This window comes from Tachyglossus aculeatus, chromosome 10 (assembly GCF_015852505.1).
Source record: "Tachyglossus aculeatus isolate mTacAcu1 chromosome 10, mTacAcu1.pri, whole genome shotgun sequence".
NCBI lineage: Eukaryota > Metazoa > Chordata > Mammalia > Monotremata > Tachyglossidae > Tachyglossus > Tachyglossus aculeatus.
In genome coordinates this window covers 18,914,410-18,926,073 of record NC_052075.1, presented here as the reverse complement: position 1 = coordinate 18,926,073, position 11,664 = coordinate 18,914,410, and the positions used below count along the sequence as shown (strand labels likewise).

Below are 11,664 nucleotides of genomic sequence, written 5' to 3'. Positions count from 1 at the left end.
ACAACGTGATCACCTTGTAACCCCCCCAGGGCTTAGAACAGTGCTTTGCACATAGCGCTTGATAAATGCCATTATTATTATTATCATTATTATGTGCTTAGAATGTACCAAATGCTGGGGCAGTTTCAAGATAATCAGGTCGGACACAGTCCCTGTCCCACAAGGGACTCATACTCTAAGAGGGAGGAAAAATGGATATTTTAGAGAGAGGAACCCCTCTCAGGGTCACACCTGGAGAGTTTCCAGTACTCTACCAGGCACGACTTCGGGAGGAAAAGTCAAACAGAGGCAGATTCACTCCATTCCTAGCTTGGCCAGTGGCTAGTGAGTGGAAGGCCATCTGCTACAAGTCAAAACTCCCCTATGCTGGGCAGCGGCGCCATGGGAGAGAGTCGAGGGTAGAGACTCGTTTACTGCGCAGAAGGAGGCAGTGATAAACCACTTCCGTATTTTGACCAAGAAAACTCTCTGGATCAACTACCAGAACGACTGCAGATGGAAGGGGGGTGTTCTGGGAGAGATGTGTCTATGGCATCGCTATGGGTCGGACACGACTCAACGGCATAAGACGACAACAATAGAGAGGAAACTGAGCCACGGAGATGTGAAGTGATTTGCCCAAAGTCACACAGCAGTCAAGTGGGAAAGGTGGGATTAGAACCCGAGTCTCCTGACTCCCCATTCCCAGGAACTGTCCATTAGACCCCCCTGTCTCCCACTGGACCCCTGATAACTACCACTCTGGGTGAGTACAAGCTAAAGGAAGGAACTGGGAGCTTCTTGGAGGTAGGCAAAATAAACTGCAAGACTTTAGCGAAGTTCCTTTTACATTATTTTTCAGGTGATTGGTTGGTTCCCTGTCTTTTCTGCCCTCTCTGGCAACACGGCTCTTCTAAGAACAAAGCCTTGGCAGGGGGTTGTGTAGCAGCAGACTGCTCTCTGCCCTACATTCATTCAATCGTCTTTATTGAGCACTTACTGTGTGCCAAGCCCTACATATCACTCGCCACATGAAAGCGTGAAAGGGCAGGTGTTCGGAGAACAGAGAAGTGGAATCCATTTCCTCCAGCAGGAAGGCTCAGGGGAGCAAGACTGCTCTCTCCTCCCCTATCTGGGCTGGCCTGTCATCTCCCTTCAAGGAAGTGGGGGGATAAAGAATGATTTTGCTTTACTTGAACAAATGCCATCATTATTATTTAAAGCTGGAACCAGGCCCTCCGGAAGATCCAGAAGCTGATTCCTAAGACTGTCCCCAGCTGGGGTTTAGCCGTGATCCTGCGTCAGGAGCCAATTCTGCAGCTGGGATCCATCACAGAAAACCCCAACCACGCGTGGTGCGCACTTGTGGTTTGTTCGTGGTCCCTTTGTGATAGCATAAGGGTGTATCATGGAAGATTAAAGAGTTCTGTGAAGGCACAGAATCAACACACCCTAATGCTGTATCTGGCAGTTCACACAGGAGAGCGGGAAGCAGCAGGGCCTAGTGGAAAGAGCATGGGCTTGGGAGTCAATGGACCTAAATTCTAATTCTGGCTCTGCCAAAGTGCTTGCTGGGTGACTTGGGCAAGTCACTTAACTTCTCTGTGCTTCAGTTTCTTCAACTGTAAAATGGGGATTAAATACTCATTCTCCCCTCCTGTTTAGACTGTAAACCCCATGCGGAACTGGGATTAGGTATCAGACCCACCACTCAAAACAGTGCTTGACCCATAGTAAGTGTTTAACAAAGACCATAAAAAATATAAAGACCACCCTCTCTGCTGGAAAACAAAGTTGTTCCAGGAAACTGATTGTCGAAGGGGTAGGAAACAGCCTCGAGTGGGGGCAAATTCTAGTAGGAAGGGCACTGACTTAGGAGAAAAGAGATTGGGTGCTGCTGGCTTCCTGAGAGACCTTGGGTAAGTCACTTAACCTCACTGAGCCTTTCTTTCCTCATCTGTAAAATGGGATCATAAAGCTCTCTCTCCCAGGGACATTGTGAGGGTAAAGTGAGACAACTGATTGTAAAACTGAAAATACTACACAAACAAAAGATATCGTGATTGTTAGCCTCTACACCATAAATTGGCTAGCTTTGGCTACACTATCACTTTTTTGTTCCCTGATCTTCTGACCTTTGCTCAGTATAATGTTAATAATCATCAATGGTATTTTTGGGCTTGCTGTGTGCACGCAGTAAATACTGTGTGCTGAGCACTGTACTAAGTACACAGTCGGTAGAGGTGTTCCCTGGCCCACAAGGAGCTTACAATCTAGAGGAGGAGAGAGATATTAATATAAATTACAGATATATATGTAACTGCTGTGGAACTGAGGGTGGGGTGGATATCCAGTGCTTAAAGTGCAGAGGTGATGCAGTAGGGAAGGAGAGTAGGGGGAAATGAGGGCTTAGTCGGGGAAAGCTTCTTGATGGAGATGTGATTTAATAACTGTCATTATTTAATAATAGGCAGAGAGTTGTATGGTGGACTCTAAGCTTGTTATGGGCAGGGACATGTCTACTAGTTCTGTTGTACTCTCCCAAGCACTTAGTACAGTGCTCTGCACGTAGTAAGTGCTCAATAAATGCCACTGATCAACTGGCCCGCTCAGTTTCAGTTAAATTCATAGACCCATAAATGTCACCAGAACTTGGGACATTTCATTGCTTACCCCAACAAACCTCATTTCATTTCCAAGGCTGCTCTTTGTTTTAAAACAACAACGCTGTTTTTGTAGTTCAGTGGCTTGTGAATCCTCCCAGAGTCACTTTCCATTCACCTTAACGAGGCCTCCTCAAAGTAAGATACAGAGGGGGTTTTCAATTTAAGAATCTTGCTTTCGCTTTGCGGTGTGCCGCCCTCCTTGCCCTGCTAATCCCTGTGGCCCACTCTGCCCTAGTGGGAAAAGAACTGGCATCAGAGATGCTAACGGTGCTGGGCAAATTTCCGAACTCTCTCATGTGGTTTCTCAGTTACAAAATCTGGATGGAAGCTTGGTTTTAAAGGTTCCAAACGGAGATGTAGTCGTCAATCAATCCTTGGTATTTATTGAGTAATTACAATCAATCGATCAGTGATATTTATTGAGCGCTTACTATATGCAGGACACTACTAAACAAATAGAGTACAGTAAAACAGAGTTGACAGGCACATTCCCCAATGAGCTTGTGCAAAGCGCTGTACTAAGCGTAACAGAATTAGCAGATCTGTTCCCTGCCCATACCGAGCTTACAATCTTGCCACAGAGAAGGGTGTTCTTTAGTGACACAGAAAGAAGTGACTTATCTAAAATAATCTTAAGATGTCACTGCTTTTGCTGTTGCTATCGCCACCATCCTCTCCACAAGGTGCTCCACCCAGTCAGTGGTATTTATTGAGTGCTCACTGTGTGCAGAGCACTGTACTAAGCACTTGGGAGAGTACAATATAACATTATAACAGACAAATTCCCTGCCCACAGTTATCTTAGAATCCAGCGGACCAGGTCTGAAAGCAGGTATTGGTGAAGAAAGCTTATACATTGACTTATAATAAATTAAGACGTTTTAAATGGGATCCTTTTCAAAAATAGAGTGGAATTAAACATGATTTGTGTAATATATATATACTATGTACGATTAAATATACACTAATAGTATTTGTTAGATGCTCACTACCAGCCAGGCACTGTACTAGATAGAAGATAATCAGGTTGGACACAGTCTCCATCAATCAGTTGATCAGTGGTATTTACTGAGCCCTTATCATTTGCAGAGCACTGTACTAAGCGCTTGGGAGACTCCAGTGTAACAGAGTTAGTAGACACATTCCCTGCTGACAACAAGCTTCAGTCTAGAGTCCCACATAGGGGTCACAGTCTTAAACTCCATTTTACAGATGATGTCACTGAAGCCCAAGGTCACACAGCAGACAAGCGGCAGAGGCAGGATTAGAACCCAGATCCTTTGACTCCAAGGCCTGTGCTCTTCCCATTAGGCCATACTGCTTTTCAAGCATGAACCCCAGTAGCCTAGAAGGAGAACTGCGAGGAAGTGTGGCAGGAAGCAAGGGATTTTACCTGCCAGGTGCAAAGTGGGAAGTTCTTTTAGACTGTGAGCCCACTATTGGGTAGGGACTGTCTCTATATGTTGCCAACTTGTACTTCCCAAGCGCTTAGTACAGTGCTCTGCACACAGTAAGCGCTCAATAAATACGATTGATGATGATGAAGGAGGGGAGAGATAGGATTGGTTGACCTCTCAATGTTCCTTCCCACTACGAGGGGTCTCGTTCACACTCTGGGCGCAGTCTGAATAATTCCCCTCTGGACCTTATGTTCTTTTTTTTTTTTAATGTTATTAAGCACTTACTATGTACCAGGCACTGTACTAAGCGCTGAGGTAGATACAAGCTAATCGGGTTGGACACGGTCCCCGTCCCACATGGAGCTCACAGTCTAAATCCCCATTTTGCAGATGAGGTAACTGAGGCCCAGAAAAGTGAACCTACTTGCCCAAGGTCACACAGCAGACAAGAGTGGCGGAGCAGGGATTAGAACCCAGATCCTTCTGATGCCCAGGCTCATGCTCCATCCACTAAAGCTGCGCTGTTTCTTGCTTTCGACAGCTTTGGTGAAGATGAATGTGGAAGACCCTCCCTGGGAGGTTCGAGAATTTCAAAGCTGGTGTGCTTGTTGTCATTTTAAAACAAAGAACAGCCTTAAAAAGGAGAAGAGCTTTGTTTGGGTAAACAATGAAGCGTCTTTAGTTCCGGTGACAATTTCGGGTTTGTGAAACTTACAGGAAGCGGAGGAGTCACTGATCTAATCAACGTGACATGGCTTTGAGAGTACCGCCTCATCTGGGGCGGAGGTGTGGGGAATGCCTGTACCGGTTATGGGAAATCACATCTTCCTAAAGGTTAGCTGGGTGAATCATTCTGAACTCAAAACTCAATGGATCTCCAGTTTCATCATCCTCACCATCAAAGAGGATTCATTCAGAACTCCCCATGAATGGGGCTGTTTTAGGTTTGGCGCAGCAAAGAGCGGTATCGCAGTTCTTTTGCAGCTGACGGTCTGAGTCAGACACAAAAGACAAACAGAACAGACAATTGATTAAAAAGTGAACAGTTATATAAAGCAAACAAATGCACTCCGTAGAAACATAGTGTCCCAGTGAAGGGATGTTTGGATTCTGGGTTCTAATCCCACCTCTGCCACTTGCCTCCTGTGAGGTCTTGGGTAAGTCATTTAACTTCTCTGGGCCTCAGTTTCCTCACCTGTAAAAATGGGGATTCTGTTCTCTGTCCCGCTTAAAAACTGAGTCCCATGTGGAACTGTCCTTTAATCTGCATATAGTTTATTTATATATGTATATATATATATATATATATATATATATATATCCAATGTTTACTGCTTAGCACATAGCACTTACAGCACTTAGAACAGTGCTTTGCACAGAGTAAATGCTTAACAAATGCCATCAGTACTATTAATAAATACCACAATTATTATTCTTGTTAAGAATCTATAGGAAGGGGGAAGAGTGGAGGGGAAGAGTGAAAGGGGAATCCTGGTAATCGCATATTTCCATATAGGAAGTTTCTATCCTGGGGAATTTGTCAAATGGCCGAACATGCACAGTGAAAATTGAATGATCATCGGGTTAGGTTGCTCTTTATAGACAAAATGGATATTTCAGGTTGAAACTACGTATATCCATCTGCTATTTATTTATGGCATTTGTTAAGCACTTACCATGTGGCAGGGCTGTACTAAGCCCTGGGGTAGATACAAGATAATCAGGTTGGACACAGTCTTGGTCTCACAAAGGGCTCACAGTCTTAATTCCCCATTTTTCATTGCTTTAATGTTGCTTTTCGCACTCCTCAAAACCCCACACTGATTACCTGATTCCCCTCCGCATCAAGCGAAGAATCCTGGCTGATGGCTTAAAAGTCTACCACCAGTTCCCTCCATCCTAATGATTTGGTTTTCTTTTTGCTACTTTAAAAAAAAAAATGGTTCTTGTTACATTGCACTGGGATAGAAACAAGATAATCGTGTTGGATGTAGTCCCTGTCCCATATGGGGCTCACAGCCTCAGTTGGAGGGAAGAGGATTTAATTCCCATTTAACAGATGAGGTAACTGAGGCAAGAAAGAAGTTAAGTGACTCGCTAAAGTCACACAGCAGACAAGTGTGGGATCTAGGATTAGAAACAGGCCGAGTTGCTCTTCTCCTGAACTCTTTGCTCCTAAGCAGCCCATCTCCTTGGGTGATATCTTGCTCTTGTTTAACCCATCTCAGACTTAGGACTTAGATTTCCCATCCCCAATAAATCTGTTTAGAACTCAACCAGCCTTTTCCTCCAACCCTCCTAAAATTCCTCCTTCTCCAATAAGCCTTTCAAACTTAATGATCAGTACCCCAAATCTTACCAACCCTTTGGCCATGTCTTGCATTTACGGATTTATTTATTTTTGCCCAGTTTCAGAACTTGTGTACATAAGTATATTCTACCGAACCTTCCATTTTATGTATTTTGATTCCACTGCTTCTGAACCCGGCTCTATTTGTCTCCCCAGTTAGAATGAATATTATCCAGAATGTATAGAGTGGTAGAATGTCTGTCTCCTCCTCTAGACTGTAAGCTCACTGTGGGCAGGGAATGTGCCTGTCAACTCTGCTGTATTGTACTCTCCCAATAATAATAATAATAATGATGGGATTTGTTAAGTGCTTACTATGTGCAAAGCACTGTTCTAAGCGCTGGGGAGCATACAAGGTGATCAGGTTGTCCCAGGTGGGGCTCACAGTCTTAATCCCCATTTTACAGATGAGGTAACTTAGGTACAGAGAAGTTAAGTGATTTGCCCAAAGTGTCGCAACCGGGATTTGAACCCATGACCTCTGACTCCCAAGTGCTTAGTACAGTGTTCCACACATAGTAAGCACTCCTTTATCTCACTGTGGTTAGGGAATGTGTCTGTTCATTGTTACATTGTACTCTCCCAAGCGCTTAGTATGGTGCTCTGCACCTGGTAAGTGCTCAATAAATATGGCTGAGTAAATACCATTGATGATAGGTAAGGTCCTTTTGGTCAGGGAATATATCTAGCCTTCTGTTGAACTTCCCAAGTGCTTAATAGAGTGCATTGCTCTCAGGAGGCACTTGATAAATGCCATGACTATTACTATGGCTATTAACCAATCTATCAATGGTATTTATTGAGCACCTACAGTGTGCGGAACACTGTACTAAGCGCTTGGGAGAGCACAACGCATTAGAATTGGAAGCAGCGAGGCTCACTGGAAAGAGCCTGGGCTTTGGAGCCAGAGGTCCTGGGTTCAAATCTCGGCTCCGCCAATTGTCAGCTGTGTGACTTTGGGCAAGTCACTTCACTTCTCTGGGCCTCAGTTACCTCATCTGGAAAATGGGGATTAAAACTGTGAACCCCGTGTGGGACAACCTGATCACCTTATTAAAGAGAAGGATCACCTTCTCTGGGCCTCAGTTACCTCATCTGTAAAATTGGGGCTAAGACTGTGAGCCCCCCGTGGGACAACATGATCACCTTGTAACCTCCCCAGCGCTTAGAACAGTGCCTTGCACATAGTAAGCGCTTAATAAATGCCATCATTGTTATTATTACCCTCAAAATATTCTATCTTCCAACACTGGTCTCACTTTCAGCCTCTCTTTCGGCCCATTGAGATTTACCAGACTGACCTCAGCGAAGCACACCTGCTATCAAGAAGTTGGAAGTAAGGGGGAAAACTGCATATCCCTCTCCCTGCTCTTGCCCCCTGAATTCATTCATTCAATTCGATCATATTTATTGAATTATTACTTGTGCAGAACACTGTGCTAAGCACTTGGGAGAGTACAATATAACAATAAACAGACACATTCCCTGCCCACAACGAGCTGACAGTCTAGAAGGGGAGACAGACTCCCAGAGCTTCATGGGAGCGATAGACTGTGAGGTCGTTGTGGGCTGCAAACGTGTCTACCAACTCTGCTGTACTTTCCCAAGTGCTTAGCACAGTGCCCTGCCCACAGTAAGCATTCAATAAATACCACTGATTGATAGTATGCTCCATAGCTTTGTTCCTCTAAAAGGGAGTGAGGTGGTCACTGGAGCTCTAGACTGTAAGCTTGTTGTGGGCAGGGAACGTGTCTACCAACTTTGTTTTATTGCGCTCTCCCAAGAGCTTAGTCCAGTGTTCTGCAAACAGTAAGCGCTCAGTAAATATCATTGTGTCTCAGAGTTTCATGGGAGCGATGGCGGCTTCTGCTTCTTGAACCCTCCTCCCCCCTCTTGCTCTCCCAGGTGGAGATTGTTCCATCTGTGAGGAAATTTCAGTTTTAGGGTCTGGGCATCTCTACCAATGCAAATTAAATCCAGGGCATATGAATAAGGACCTGGAGACCTTCAATCTTCATGGGAAGCAGCATGGCCTAGTGGATAGGGCATGGATCTGGGAGCCAAAGAGACCTGGGTTCTACTCTTGGCTCTGCCATTTGTCTGCTGTGTGACCTTAGGCAAGTCACTTAACTTCTCTGTACCTCAGTTAACTCGTCTGTAAAATGGAGATTAAGACTGTGAACCCCATGTGGGAACATGGCCTAATCTAATCTGATGATCTTGTATTTACCTCAGCATTTAGTACAGTGCCTGGCACATATTAGGTGCTTAACAACTGCCATAAAGGAAAAAAAGAAGAAACGTGCCATTAAAAAAACCCCCAAAAACCAATCCCAAAAGCCTGGAAAATTCGACTCCAATTATCTGTGATCATCTCTTGGCCCAAACCCCTCTGACTTTCAAAACTGCTTGGGACTTTGGAGCCACAGAGCCATTGAGGTGCCAGATGAAAGGGAAGAGATTCCTTTAACTGAACCCTTGCATGTGATCTTGGTCGAGTCACTTAACTACTCTGTGCCCCAGTGACCTCTGCTATAAAATGGGAGATTAAGATTGTGAGCCCTTTGTGAAACAGGGACTGTATCCAACCTGATTAGCTTGGATCTACCCCAGTGTTTGGTACAGTGTCCGGCATATAGTAAGCGCTTAACAAATACCATTAAAAAAGAAAACAAAACTTATCGGACGGTCTCAGAAGAACACGGTCCTGTGATGATGAAACGGTGTGATTGCGTTCCAGAGCGTGATTGATCTACTCTTTTAAGCAGGATTGGAGGCAAGTGAGAATGTGATGTCTTTCTCCTTCTACAAGCTGGCAGGATAAGGCACGAGTCTCAGTTTGACTAATGGCAGGTTTGGAACATCAGCTCTGGCCTGGGTGGGGGGGATTTGGCAGGTAGGGCGAGGCTTGGGGATGACTTTCTGAAAACAACAAGCCACCCACTTCCTCCTTTAAGTGGAGACGTGAGCCGCTCTCCTTTGACTGATCAAGTGCTCTGCGGGCAGTCAATTATATTTATTGAGCGCTTACTGTGTGCAGAGCACTGTACTAAGCACTTGGGAGAGTACAGTATAATAACAGACACACTGGGGATGAAGACTGTGAGCCCCCCCTCATGGGACAACCTGATCACCTTGTAACGTCCCCAGCACTTAGAACAGTGCTTTGCACATTCATTTGTTCAATTGTATTTATTGAACGCTTACTGTGTGCAGAGCACTGTACTAAGCGCTTGGGAAGTACAAGTTGGTAACATATAGAGATGGTCCCTACCCAGCAACGGGCTCACAGTCTAGAAGGGGGAGACAGAGAACAAAACATGTGGACAGGTGTCAAGTCGTCAGAACAAATAGAATTAAAGCTAAAGGTACATCATTAACAAAATAGAATAGTAAATATGCACAAGTAAAATAGAGTAATCGATCTGTATAAACATATATTGCTTAATAAATGCCATCATTATTATTATTATTCCCTGCCCAAAACAAGCTTACAGTCTAGAGGAGGGAACGTATTTACCCACTCTGTTGTATTGTAATCTCCCAAGTGTTTAGTACAGTGCACTGCACTCAAGCACTCAATCAATACCACTGATTAATTGACCAGGTTCATCAGGGTTAAAAAGGAAGAGGAGCCCCTTTCTTAGAATAGGGGCTTGGCTCCATCCTCTAATAGCTGTGATTGGGACACCCTCACCCCACTCCTAGTCACTACCAACCCCCCTCTGCTGAACTTCCAGGCTCCTTGGTTGCAAAGGCCGACAGATCTGGACACCAAATTAAAACATTGAGATAAGGAACACAGTGTGACCTACTGGATAGAGCACAGGCCTAGGAGTCAGAAGGACCTGCCTTTTAATTTTGGCTCTGCTACTTGTCTGCTGTGTGACCTTGGGCAAGTCATTTCACTTTCTCTGTGCCTCAGTTACCTCATATGGAAAATAGGGATTAAGACTCTGAGCCCCAGGTGGGGCAGGGACTGTGTCCAACCTGATTTGCTTGTATCTACTCCCGCATTTAGTACAGTGCCTGGCATATACTCAATCATATACTTATTACTCTATTTATTTTACTTGTACATATCTATCCTATTTATTTTATTTTGTTAATATGTTTTGTTTTGTTCTCTGTCTCCCCCTTCTAGACTGCGAGCCCACTCTTGGGTAGGGACCGTCTCTATATGTTGCCAACTTGTGCTTCCCAAGCACTTAGTACAGTGCTCTGCACGCAGTAAGGGCTCAATAAATACAATTGATTGATTGATTGATATAGTAAGTGTTTAACAAATGTCATTCAAAAAAAATGTACAGATCGGGATCAGAGAGGTCCTGTTCCTGTTTTTTATGGCTAGATCTTCCTTTCCCTGGGAAGGGAATGGTAGGGTGGGGGGAAAGGAGGGAAGAGAAGGGCTCTTGGAGATAAGGCCAAGTCAGATAACCAAGTTATACCATGATGTCTGATACTGTTGGGCTGCAGGGTGATTGACAAAGCGCCCTTGTCTGGGTTATTAAAATCCCATCTCTTCCAAGAGGTCTTCCACAATTAAGCACTCATTTCCCCTACTCCCTCTCCTTTCTTAGTACAGTGCCTGGCACATAGTAAGCGCTGAACAAATACCGTAATTATTATTATTTCTGTTCACCCTTGCACTTGAATTCATATCTTCTATTCATTCCACCCTCAGCCCCTTAACTCAAGCTGTAGCTCATTTTAATGCCTAGCTCCCCCTCTAGATTGTGAGCTCATTGTAGGCAGGGAGAGTGTCTACCAACTCTATTACTCTGTACTCTTCCAATCGCTTAGTACAGTGCTCCACACACAGTAAGGGCTCAATAAATACGATTGATTTATTAACTGAGTACATACCTCTTCTCTGTTCTCATTCAATCAATAGTATTTACTGAGTGCTTACTAAGTACAGAGCACTTGATAATACGACAGAATTATCAAACTCGTTCTCTGCCCATTCCCATTCCAGCTCCCTTCTTGGACAATTAGGATTCACAGCTCATCCCTCGAGCCCCTAAACCCACCAGGTGGAGAAGAATGAAGCCACATCAATCCTCTGGCTTCTGGAGCTGAGCGATCCAGGCTGCAGGTGTATTTCCCACAGAAATGAAAAGAAAAGCGATTAAAAAGAACTAACTTGCGAACAATAAACAATGTGCTTTCAGAAGGAAGGGGGGTGGCTACCGGCTGAGGCTGTGGCGGTGAGGGAGTGCTGAAAGTCTATTCTGGCTTCTGCCGTCAACTGCTAAGCGGCCTTGGA

The 11,664-nt window shown here is 44.6% G+C and overlaps 1 non-coding gene across 1 annotated transcript; it reads left to right on the top strand.

The window, feature by feature from the left end:
- Positions 1–213: 213 nt before the first annotated feature.
- On the top strand, positions 214–351 carry LOC119933872. The gene has a single exon (XR_005452741.1). It is a non-coding gene; the product is annotated as a small nucleolar RNA SNORA7 (small nucleolar RNA).
- The last annotated feature ends 11,313 nt before the right edge of the window (positions 352–11,664 follow it).